The following is a 12,154-nucleotide window of genomic DNA, read 5'->3' as shown; positions in this document are numbered from 1 at the left end:
GCTCCATCTAAGGTCTCCCAGTTCGGCAACGTCCTTCGTGCCCACTTTATTGAGCTCTTTACAAATCTGTCAGAAATATCGAAACCAATTCAGTGTGGCGGTTACTCTAACGCATGATCTTGGGCAAACTGCAACATACTTGTGTAGAAGGGGTTGCCAAACCCTCAGCTGCCCAATGTGGCGTCAGATGAAAAGACATGCAATTCGGCTGCCGAACTTAGGAGGGCAATCGCGGGCATCAATGTCATACGATCATTTCATTTTCACATTTGATTCGGTCTGTTACGCAAATTATCTTTGTTTGTGTAAAAACTGCTTCACGAAACTTAAAAGTCTGTAATACGCTATCACCAAAAAGTACAACACGAAAGACAGAGACGTTAACACGTGCACAGTAATCGCTGCGGGAAAAGTCCAGCTTAGCGTCATTGTGTCGCTCTTTCATTGAAGCCACACACAAAGTACCTATCGGCCAACTGTTCATCAGTAAACATATCTACAGCACTGCTGTGTAGCGCAACGTGCAACTAACAATGCCGGAAAAACAAACCCGACACAGCAATACGGAACTGAGCAATAATGAACCAGCGGAAAAATGCTCCTATCAGAGCAAAAAAGAAAAACGAGCTTCCGTTTATTAAAAGGCTCTGACCGAAAAGTGGGGTACCAGCTGCCTCATCTTTCCTCCATCAGCACCTTCAAAAATGTTTCCAAAATTTTTTGCATGCGAACATATTCACGCTCTATATCCTGAGAGAGGAGACAATGGCAATGACAAAAAGACGGAAAAGTAATAAATACTGACAGTGATCGTAGCATAGGAAGAGCGAAGGAAACAATGTCGACGTGAGAAGTAGAGAGGAACACAGTCACAGCGGAACATAGTTGACAGTGGTAGAACAGTGCTTCGAAAAGAGTTAAGGATGCTGTGTCAGTTGGGCGGGAAAAAAGAGAAGTGGAAAGTGGAAGTGGTTGAGAGCGAGTGATAATGACACACACACACACACACACACACACACACACACACACACACACACACACACAGAGAGAGAGAGAGAGAGAGAGAGAGAGAGAGAGAGAGAGAGAGAGAGAGAGAGAGAGAGGGAGGAAGAGAGTATGTGACAACGACAACTAAGAAGAGAGAAATAATATATAGATACAAAGATACGATGAGGATCGGAAATCAAATGAACTACAATTATTCTGTAACGAGTCAAGGAAGACCACGTGTCTCTTGTAACAAAATACTATGAAAATATCTCGGATCAGCCTCGAAAATTCTGTCGGTGGGGTTCGGATTCACGCCGTATATTTCACGAGCTGGAAGTTTCAGAAGAAGTGCACTTAGAAAAAAGAAAGCATCCACTTATAGGATATCAAGGGAAGTAACCTGACACTGGATGTGCTAAGATCGTTATCTCTTCCAAATATCTTCTTCATATCCTACTTCCACTAAGCGCGATTTCTTAGTTTTGGTCTACGTTTTCTCGTCGCGGAATGCAAATGCATGCGAACAGCACTCACTTTCACTAGCTCACTTTCAGGGCAATACTGTGGCTGGCTCGTATACACACTTCTGCCTCGAAAAAGTAGTGCTGCAAACATTGCCAGACAACAGTCGCCGGTAACGTAGCCGAAAATTTGGCTGTAAATCGTGTGGCCGGCAGTATAGATGGGCGACACTGACTGCAAACTTTGCGACCCGCCTAATCGCAGCTTTATAACTGTGAAAAATCCGGGACAGACATTACAACGTAATGGAATAATTGTTTTAGTGTTGCTCTTCAGTACTCACCAAGACGTCAACCATTTCTCCCTTGCCTCAGAAGTGGTATATAGGTAACCTGACCACGCCCTTGTTATCACCGCAAATTTTCTAATACGCGGTACCACACAATAAACTGTCAGGAGAAGAAACAAGGTTGTCCACACTCGTACGCGACCGGTGCCGACAACAATCAGCACTTCAGAATCACAGACTTGGCGTTTCACTCCGAAACTGAGGTTCGGTCAGCACAAATGGATTATTATCCTGACAAACAGATCACTTCACTATCACACAAGAGGCGTACAGCAAGACGTCGGAAGATGGGATCGTAGCTGCTGGATGCGGTCAGAGTAGCCAGGACCGTGAACACGGCTTGCTGAGTGTGGTATTCACCGCAACTGGGCAGCAAACGACAAGCGGAACACTGGGCTAGGCGGAGGCGTTGCCGTGAAGTGCACCTGGTGAGTCGGTGGCCGAGATAAGTGCGAGAGGCGGGGAAGGGAATGGTGGAGGGGGGGAGGAGGGGAGCGACCAGACGGTCTTCCGAGAGGCGTCGCCGGCGCCAGCTAGAGCCTTATCTGGCCGGCAAGGTACGGCGCGGCGTCTTTGATAGCGGCTAGCCGGAGGCCAGGCCACGGCCGGATCTCACCACGCCGCCACCGCCACCGTTACTGCGCTCATAAGTAGAGGTTGTAAGCCCGAGATTTCTCTGCCATGTTGTACACAAACACGAGGAGGTGTCTGAACGACTGTTTCGTCCAGCCCTTGCAAAGGAAGATTACGTAATTATTAGATTAATAACGCCGGCCGCTGTGAACGAGCGGTTCTGGAACCGCGAGACCGCTACGGTCGCAGGTTCGAATCCTGCTTCGGGCATGGATGTGTGTGATGTCCTTAGGTTAGTTAGGTTTAAGTAGTTCTAAGTTCTAGGGGACTGATGACCTCAGATGTTAAGTCCCATAGTGCTCAGAGCCATTTGAACCAATAACACATTGTACAGTCACATTAATGTGACCACCCGTCAAAAGCATGAACTTTGCAGGGCAGACGTGTAGGAAGAGGGTCAAATGAGGTCCTGGAAGGCACTACCAGGGACTTGGAGCCATGCCGACTACAACGCCGTGACAAGCATCTCTAGGCTTCACGGCTCACGATCGAAGACGCAAGCAGGCCGATCGAGGTGGTCTTACATATTCTCGATTGCGTTTAAAGTCAGGGAATTTTTTGGCCAGGGGAGTACGGTAAACGCGTCCTGGTGCTCTTTGAACAACGCATGCACTCTACGAGTCGTATGACCTGTTCCATTGTCCTCCTGGCAGATGCCCCCGTGCTGAGGAAAAAACAAACTGTACGCAGGGGTAGACATGGTCACCAAGGATCGATGCATACTTCTGTCGATCCGTTGTGCCTTCCAACACGACGAAATTACTCAGAGTACGCCACGAAAACATTCTCCCGACCACAACGCTGCCTGGACCCTTCAGAAGACCGTTGCAGACCCGTACACGCCAACGACCATCTTTCCGGTAGTGGATAAAACGCTATTCATCTGAAAAGATCACCTGTATGAACCAGGCACCTGTTGCGGAGGCGCGTATGTAGCAGCGGTGGCTAAGGAGACATTGTTGATTGTCCCTTGGTCAGTTGCTCAACAGTTGCACGTTTGTTCGCCCGTACACATCTCCGCAGCTGCCATTCACTTCTGTTATCTATGCATGGAATGTATTCGCAGTAGCGAATACGGACAACCATCAGCCGTATAACGGAATAACGACAATGAAACGCCATGGCGGACCGGGACTAGAACGTGGATTTCCCGCTTATCTTTTGAACATGCTTGTGTGTCCAAAGGAACATTGCATTTTATTTTTGAACTACATAGACACTGCAATAATGTATCTGTCATCCATGGCCCGTGGTAAAACACACTTACCTCGGCGCCCGTTTTGGATAGCGCCAATTTGCCACGCACGATATGATTTATTCATGGCGGAATGCGAACAGTTTATGAACTTAGCCGTTTCGGGTATGCTTCCAACCTTGGCCCGAAATCCAATGATCATGCCCTTTTGGACGTCAGATAAAGCTCTCCGTTTCCACGTCACCCTGACTAGCCTTATATACCATCCAGTGCTAGTGCTGCCACCTGCCATCTGTGACTGGTTACTGCGCGTTGACGTCGAACATACATGATGGTCACATTAATGTGAGTGTATCGCGTAATTCCAGTAACGCAGTCATACGGGAGGCAAAATTAGAAACCCAGTGACCACGATCAAGGGGTGACTGTATGAATATTTAACAAGTCTGAAAAAGTAATATTCACATTTCTTTAGGCATGTATGGTATTTGTTCTTTCATGTATGTCTGAAATTACAGTCACCATATTTGATACCGCATATACATGATGAATTTAAACACAGGCGGCAATACTGGAGTAGGGTTAGACAATTTGAGTGCACGGATAGCCGAAGCGATTAAGGCGACAACTCGCGTAAAGCGAGTCCCGTTCCAGCACAAATTTTCACTTGTCGGCGTTGAATTCTATCCAATGCCGGATTGCCGCTGATGTCAGAATTTCTGTTTCATTTCATCAAGCACATTTCTATTAAAATATCAATTTTCCTGAGGATTCTAGACCCGTTAAGGTGCTGCTTAGGTACAGGACCGTCTTACATTGATGTCAAAACAGTTGTCATATTCGCCGAAGATATCAATTAAGAAAGGAAACCGTTGGGTTCAAATTGGAGACGCCGTTACACTGCTTTCGCAGGAATGCCGGCCTGGCGCCACAGCAGAATGGCCAACCTCAGCGCTAGGAAGTCTTCCCCAAACATAGCTAAAAAGCTGGAGGAGTGGTCAGCGCTACTTCCCCCGTGAGGCTGGCTGAAATAACTCCTTTTTACCACAGTATGCACTTTAGTGTGTCTTGCCCAAGACAATAAAATCGTGGATACATACTCTCATAGCCTCTGATGTGAATTCTGGACGGTGCCCATTCTGATGAAAGTTCGCGATGATGCCATTTGGTTGTTGGAAAGAAGTGCTAGGGAAGTTGCTGCCATCGTTCCTTAGCCAGTACTGACCTCTTTTACTTTGGAGGGAGTCATGTGTAGGAACGTATCAGCACGAATCCGACCTTGCTGCTGGAGTCTGCAAGCGTCTACCGCTATCACTGTAATTATGTGCAATGCAGCTTGGTTTACGAGCTGACTGCACACCGCTCTCGGATGGTATCTAGGTAGGAATTGCCGAGGTATCCGGGCTTTGTATTCCAGTCTCATATCTTTCACAGTCAACAATTACTTCCATCTCTCTCTTCTCGCGTTTTACTAGTTAGGACTGTCTAGTGGCTAGACAAACTTTTACTTCTTGCTTGATTTCTTTTCTCTTGTAGCTTCTAATTCCCGTAGAGGACTGGCTGTAGGTCGAGCAATCCGAGATAGTGGATTGATTTCGTCCTGTACTGGAAAAGGCTACCGTGCATTCTGATGTGTTTTAATGGTCAATACATAATTACTGAATTTATTTATTGCTTTTCTGTAAGGTGTTAGTGGCCATCCCTTTGCCTCTTTTCCTGTAACATTATATGGCTGAAACACCTGCAATAGGTTAGACTTCCGATGTCGCCACGGTCAGGAGACAGATGATCCTTAAGCAAGCTAGCTTTGTTATGGAGATAGCCAAGAGGTACCAGACAGAAAAGCAATTTCAATTAATTCTTCATTCAAAACTTCCTGGCAGATTAAAACTGTGTGCCCGACCGAGACTCGAACTCGGGACCTTTGCCTTTCGCGGGCAAGTGCTCTACCAACTGAGCTACCGAAGCACGACTCACGCCCGGTACTCACAGCTTTACTTCTGCCAGTACCTCGTTTCTGGAATTCTTCATTCAGTTTGGTTGATACTAATCACGCTTCGTTCAACATTTCACACACTACAAGGAATACATGAATGTGTATATAGCCACAGAATCTGATAAAACATCGTAGCATCTACAACACAGGCATAAACTGGCATTCCCCTCCAGCCCCCCCCCCCCCCCCCACCACCTATATATACGAAGGGCTAGAGTTGAGTGCGGATCCGGGTATATCCGCAAGAACAACTTTGTAGCTAAAAGTTAATGGATAGTGTCATATTACGTTTTTCGTCTATTCAGATAACATACGATCCATAGAAATACTTACAGTTGTTTTAAAACACTGTTATTAGCCACTAGGGACGGACTGAAACGATGCATGTTGTTTTAGGTGATTTGTTGATATCTCAAATGGCTAAAGAAGGCGACATGCCATTCTACTTTCTCTTCTGCACGTAATAATAATAATAATAATAATAATAATTCTGTGTGACCAAACTGCCTGGTGGAATCTCCGAATTCAATACAGTTAAGAAATCCTCAGAGCATTTCTTTGAAAAAACTATCTCAATTAAAGTAGGTTTCTTTGCAAGACATCAACGGTAATTTCGCTGACACAGTATTCGGGAGCAAGGATTTTTCATTGCATCTCTTATATCAAGCCGTTTCAGTGCATGTAACTTAATGTTGAAAGACATAAGTTGCCTTTTCGTTCGTACGGCACTCATTTTAGAAGGTGTACGGACAAAAACATTCAACAAAGAAAACGGAACACGAGAGTGTACTTTACTGACAATGACAGACCTAAAACACCGCTATCAACAAAACATTTGCTTGTGTAACAAGTGAAAAACGGAGGAAGCGTATGCGTGGGGTACTTGACATAGCCACAATCAAGCGGAGTGAGTGGTTCGACAGATGTGCTACGAACGGGTGGGGGAAACATATCTAGGTTCAATACGCTGTATAGTAGCTTTATTTTTCTTCTTTTTTTTTTTACGAGGATCGGATTTTAGAGAAACTCTTAATTCCGAGACTCGAAATATCAAGACACTACTGCAATATGTCTAAATACCACGTTAAATGAGAGTATTACAAAAAATATGTCTACTTAGGTTTTTTTATCATAGTCAGCTCACCGAAAGTAAATCACGAATTGACTTGTTTTGCGTCATGTCTTTTGACTTCATCGTTTCTGGGCTGGAGTTTCTTATCTCGAACTGATACACTTGGCACTCTTCACCATACTTGCAAATTTGTGTAATCGATACGGAAACATCTTGTTCATGCGGACGCATATACGATTTTATTTTGTAAATTATAATAAAGTAATTTACAGTTACTACAGTTATATTATTCAGTCTCTTTATCTCCTACGGTCGCACGACTTGTTTACAGTATATAGTGATACACACCATCCTGTATGACGTGCGTGACACTCTCTCCCCTATTTCGCGATAGTACAAAACGTGCTGCCCTTCTTTGAATTTTCTCGATGTACTCCGTTAATCCTAACTTGTAAGAATCCCACACCGCACAGGAGTACTCCAAATGAGGACGACAAGCATAGTGTAGGTAGTCACTTTGGTTGATCTGTTGCATCTTCTGTGTGTTCTGCCAATAAATAGCTGTCTTTCGTTCGCTTTCCCCACAACATTTTCTGTGTGTTCTTAACAATTTAAGCTGTTCGTAATTGTAATTTCTAGGTGTTTGGTTGAATTTGTGGTCTTTAGATTTAGTTGATTTATCGTGTAATCGCAGTTTAATGGATTCCTTTCAGTACTCATGTGGATGATCTCACACTTTTAATTATTTAGGGTCAATTTCAAATTTTCAAACCATACAGATATCTTTTCTGTATCGTTTTGCAATTTGTTTTGATCTTCTTATGACTTTACTGGACGATAAATGACAGCACCATCTCCAAAATACATACAACAGCTGCTCAGATTGTCTCCTAAATCGTTTTCCTGTTTCGTCAGAACAAGACACAGCCAGGGAAAAAGCACCACAGGTGCAAAGATGGGAGCTGGTCCAGTGACATAGAGTCTCTCCACTCGCGCGAGTTCTACCAGCGCAAAGGGTTGCGCTGAGGACGAAGATATCGACTTCGCCCCGGCCATTTTCCGACCGAGTGCAGTTCGCCAACGACCGGACGACAAAGGACAGAAGCCTACTAGGAAGATTGAAGAGCGGTCTCGCCCAGTTGGTTACAGATCATCATCGAAGACTTAGACAGGGAACATTGTTTTGTGAACTCTTACAAATGAATAGACAGTTGTAAATTGCATTCCTGGGGCACAGATGCGTAATACTGGCAGGGAGAAATTGTCTTAGCGGTCTACTGCACCAGAAGCCGTTTCACGAACTCACAAACTCGCCCTACCGTAACAACAGGCAATTCGGCCTCTTTAGCGTAGCAACGAGGCCTTTACAAAACTGGTGACGATAGTTTACAAAAATTTATATGGATAACGAACAGCAAAGGGCCTTCTACATCTACATCTACATACATACTCCACAATTCACCATACGGTGCGTGGCGGAGGGTACCTCGTACCACAACTAGCATCTTCTCTCCCTGTTCCACTCCCAAACAGAACGAGGGAAAAATGACTGCCTATATGCCTCTGTATGAGCCCTTATCTCTCTTATCTTATCTTTGTGGTCTTTCCACGAAATGTAAGTTGGCGGCAGTAAAATTGTACTGCAGTCAGCCTCAAATGCTGGTTCTCTAAATTTCCTCAGTAGCGATTCACGAAAAGAACGCCTCCTTTCCTCTAGAGACTCCCACCCGAGTTCCTGAAGCATTTCCGTAACACTCGCGTGATGATCAAACCTACCCGTAACAAATCTAGCAGCCCACCTCTGAATTGCTTCTATGTCCTCTCTCAATCCGACCTGATAGGGATCCCAAACGCTCGAGCAGTGCTCAAGAATAGGTAGTATTAGTGTTTTATTAGCGGTCTCCTTTACAGATGAACAACATCTTCCCAAAATTCTACCACTGAACCGGAGACGACTATCCGCCTTCCCCACAATTGCCATTACATGCTTGTCCCACTTCACATTGCTCTGCAATGTTACGGCGAAATATTTAATCGACGTGACTGTGTCAAGCGCTACGCTACTAATGGAGTATTTAGACATTACAGGATTCTTTTTCCTATTCATCTGCATTAATTTGCATTTATCTATATTTAGACTTAGCTGCCATTCTTTACACCAGTCACAAATCCTGTCCACGTCATCTTGTATCATCCTACAGTCACTCAACGACGACACCTTCCCGTACACCACAGCATCATCAGCAAACAGCCGCACATTGCTATCCACCGTATCCAAAAGATCATTTCTGTAGATAGAAAACAACAGCAGACCTACAACACTTCTATGATACCCTCACCTCCGATGAACACTCACCATCGAGGATAACGTACTGGGTTCTATTACTTAAGAAGTCAAACACTACTTTGAAAGATATGCATCATAATGTTAAGAGAATGTAAGAAGAGAATCGAGGTGAGCTAAGGAGTTGCCTGGAGGCTGAAGACGCTTGTGCTACAGATCTGGGAATCTTGGCGTTGTGGGAGAGATGACGGAAGCTCACAGGTGAGTGATCTCATTTTCCGCACCGTTAATCGCGGTGTTTATTGCCCTCGGCAGTTCAGCCTCCTGCTGCCGCTTCGCCCACGCTGCCGGCCGCGGCTGCTTTGTTCCGCGTGGCTCGCTCGTAGCCGCTCGCCTGCTCTCGACCGGCCTTCGTTACGCGCGTTCGTCATGCCGTGCATTGCGTACTGCCGCCGCCGTCTTACATTACCTTAGCCGGTTACAAGGCTATTGTCGCCGTCGCCTGCGATGGTTTCTGTTCCATAACGAGGAGCAGACGTGCTCAGACAAGCTCCGCACGCATGTAGCAGCTGTTCGAGTCGTCAGCACCGCTGTTGCGGAGTAACATGTCTTCCTGTGACACACCATTACATACCGACAAAGCAAATTTTTTTGAAAAAAGTATTCCTATTTAGCCGTCTAATAGAAAGAGAGATTTCGCGGGACGTTATTCTATCACAGACAACGAAGAATCTGGACATCGACTGATTGGAACAGATAGTCTCTTGATAACAGGGTAAAAAATATTTTAAAAACGTAGGTCAAGTTTTTATGAAAGGATTTGTCTGAAAATAAGAAATAAAACAGATTGGAGAAACATCTGATGCACCACATTTGAAGCATTATTCGGAACGTGCATCAAATGTTCCTCTTATTTCCTTTATTTCTTTCTTTTAAATCATCGACAAATATTCGACCGTTGATCTTTTTCAGTTTTTTTTTCAATTTTCATCTTTTGTTACGAAAGCACAATCTAATTATACAGGCAACGTATAGTATCATTGCCACAGATACTACTACAACGCCGCGCCAACACAAGGTTGGCAGCCCGTCGTCTGCTGAGCACAGTGCACTCTACCGGGCTGTGCAGCTCGCCGGAACTGGAGTGTGCCTCGTTCACTCCTTAGCTAGATTTCAACCTAGGCATGCGCACTTTCATAATCGGCCCTCAGCCAGTTCTGTAATGTTTGCATTGATTCTCTGAGGAGGGCCCATCAGGCTTAGTCCCTGAGAATATGTTGTATTAGTTCATGGTATTCCATGTTACGAGATTGTCAGTTCATATCCGTAGCTGCAGTCCTAAAAACTACTGAAGATAAGTAATTTCATTGTACTGTGTGTTTCTTGAATAACCCTTCTCTCTAACAGTGTGTCGTACCACATATTATTTGCAACCTGGACTCCTTCAGCTCCTATCAACTCGGCCTCCCACTTATTTGCAATTAGTAACGAGCTGAAAACACCCACGCGTTTTGTGCCTCTAAGCAGTGAGACACAATACAACGTATTCGCTGTTGCGGCACCGTCGGCTATTTACTGGAATGACGTCACTGAAAATTTGTGCTGAGCCGGGACTCTAACCCCGATTTTCCGCTTTACGCGAGCGGTCGCCCTAATCGCTTCGCCCATCCGAGCACAAATCACTGCCAGCCCCAAACTTATGTATAGTGTCGTCGTTCATTCGCGCGTTACGTATGTTCCCGTCCAGGCAGAATATATTTCTTGAGAGTCGAGGAGACTGGTACTGGCGGCTACGTACGAAGACATATGAAATAGTCGTGCCTGTACTGTTAAGAAGTACGATGCAATATTCCTTCTGACATGCATGTCCGAAAGAACATTGCATCGTATTTCTTAAAATTCAAGTACTGCTATTTAACATGATCTTTGTGACACCACATTTACTTTCGTAGCATCTTCTCTTCTCAAAATGTCCTAAATTTAACATTTTATTCCAAGGATGCTAGGCCACGAAGGCATGAACCACTTTATGTCCATAGGTAACAGCATCTGTTCGTGAAAAATTTGAATTTTCCTTGAAATCAACTATTAAGTTTTTCTTAATTACCGTGATTACCTACAAGCAAACAAACCTTTTCTTGCAAACTAGACCTTACGCTTGCTTGATATCTCTTTTGTTCACTCCCCACTTTTAGTTTCGCTATGAAAAAGCGGACAAAAAGCCACCGTGTAATTTATACGGAGCGTTGTATTCGCTCCACTCGAACTTTTACCAAAAAATAAATCAGTAAAAGTAAAATAAGGGGAATTAATGCAGCCGAATTAAATCAGCCGATGCTGATTACGTCATGAAATGGGTGCTACAAATAGTAAGAAAGGCAGGAAAATAACACGTTGACCGAAGTAGACACTACCGAAAATGAAGACTGGCAGCAACAATAAAAACTTTTCTAAAAATGAGAAACTAGTTAAACGTTAGGAAGTCGTTTCTTAAGTTATTTGTTCGGAGCATAGCCTTAACGGAGGTGAATTGTGCACGACAAGTAGTTCAGACAAGAAACTTTTGAAGTGTGATGCTACAGAAGAATGGCGTTCATTGTTTGGGTAGATGGAGTATCAAATCAGGAGATACTGAATCGAAATGGAGAGAAAACAAATTTATGGTGGTGCAACATGACCAAAACAAGAGATCGGTTTATATGAAATATCCTGATGTACCATGCAATAGTTAATATGGCGATGCAGGAAAATGTGGGAGGAAGGGGAAGGGGTAAAAATTGTAGAGAATATTGAGCTTTGAGTACCGTAATCAGGTTCAGTTGGATGTAGGTTGCAGTAGCTATGAAGACATGAAGAAGCCTGCTCAGGGTAGATTAGCATGGAGCACTGTATAAAAGCAGGCTTACGGCCGAACACACAGAAAAGTTATGGTTATCCTCTGTGCGTCTTCAAGAAATGTCGAGATAATGCTAAGTTAACATTGTTATGAATTTAAGGTAACAGTTAACATAGCTTACTGCCGTAAATATTAAAAAGCCACACATCTTACAAAAACTGATGAACATTTATGTGTACATTTGTACGTATGTATGTATAACATTTTCTCCTAAACCACTCGATCGATTTCAATCAAACGTGGTACACATATCACTTACCGCCTGCAAATCATCGCT

This window comes from Schistocerca serialis, chromosome 7 (genome assembly GCF_023864345.2).
Source record: "Schistocerca serialis cubense isolate TAMUIC-IGC-003099 chromosome 7, iqSchSeri2.2, whole genome shotgun sequence".
Classification (NCBI taxonomy): Eukaryota; Metazoa; Arthropoda; class Insecta; order Orthoptera; family Acrididae; genus Schistocerca; species Schistocerca serialis.
This window is presented reverse-complemented; position numbering follows the sequence as displayed.